The sequence below is a fragment of the Trifolium pratense genome, linkage group LG4, assembly GCF_020283565.1.
Source record: "Trifolium pratense cultivar HEN17-A07 linkage group LG4, ARS_RC_1.1, whole genome shotgun sequence".
Classification (NCBI taxonomy): Eukaryota; Viridiplantae; Streptophyta; class Magnoliopsida; order Fabales; family Fabaceae; genus Trifolium; species Trifolium pratense.
In genome coordinates this window covers 6,574,681-6,575,879 of record NC_060062.1, presented here as the reverse complement: position 1 = coordinate 6,575,879, position 1,199 = coordinate 6,574,681, and the positions used below count along the sequence as shown (strand labels likewise).

General features: G+C 26.2%; 1 long non-coding RNA gene across 1 annotated transcript; it reads left to right on the top strand.

The window, feature by feature from the left end:
* The first annotated feature begins 293 nt into the window (after positions 1 to 293).
* On the top strand, positions 294 to 962 carry LOC123924836. Its single transcript, XR_006814854.1, has 2 exons — positions 294 to 569; positions 665 to 962. It is a non-coding gene; the product is annotated as an uncharacterized LOC123924836 (long non-coding RNA).
* The last annotated feature ends 237 nt before the right edge of the window (positions 963 to 1,199 follow it).

The following is a 1,199-nucleotide window of genomic DNA, read 5'->3' as shown; positions in this document are numbered from 1 at the left end:
AATGTAATTTCATGACAACTTAGTTAAACTCACAGGATATCCTAATTTCTATTTAGTACTAAAATATTAAATATTTTAATACTATAATTGCTACTTTAACATGATAACCAACAGGGCGAAACCGCGTACGTGCAAATGCATGAATGTTTTTCTAGTTTTCAAAAAAAAATAAAAAAATTTCTTTTTCAAAAAAGACAATAAAACTAGTTTTTCATGTTTTTTATTATTTTTATTTAAATATGTGTGTTTTTCAATTGTTGCCCCTTTCTATAATAAAAGGCTAGAAAAAAAAAATGAAAGTTGTATTTGTCTATTGATCGAGCTAAACAAACAAACATGAAAGTTGTAATTTTTGAAAGTATTCTTGAAAATCTATAAATTCAAACAAATATTTATCGAAACAAATAAACAAAAACATAGAACTTTTGCAACATAAAGTGGTTAATAAATTTTTAGTTGTTGCAAGCTTAGAAGAAAAAATATGACAAAAATTATTAAATTTGTTCACCTTGTTTATTTATTAATCCTCTTTATTTCCTTATTTCTTGTTTTACCGGAAGCTAGTGCAGGTAAACCATTTTTTTCACCCTTTTGAACTTGTTTATCTTATACAAAATCTTTCACTCCTTTCGGTAATATTTGTTTCTTCTCTTTTATATCACAGTAACACCAACGCCATGTAAAGATGATTATGAATGTCGATTCTATAAATGTCATGGTTTTTATGTTGGAAAATGCGTTAACGTTTTACTCAGATGTGAATGTCGTCATCAATTAGAAAATTGGTAAGAGATTGATATTGCAACCTCAAAAGACGAAGTTTAAATCTCAATTGAGACAAATGTAAAATGATCATTAGAATCACTGTTATTTATAATAAATTTATCTTTCCCAATATTTTATTTAAATGTTTTTTTTTCCTATCATGACAATAAAAACAATGTCACCATATGATTATATTATGTATGTATGAAATAAACTGCACAAATATTGTTTTATGTATTTCAAGAACCATTTTAAGTTACGTAAAAAACAAAAAAAAAAAAAAATTTAAGTAGCTAACATAACATGGTAACATCCCAATTTGTGGAGCGTTAACTTTAAAATTGATTTCCAACAAGACCGACATTTTTTAATAAGGCGAATTCTTGGAATCAGATCATCTCTCGCCACTGGATGATACTGCATAAATTTCTACC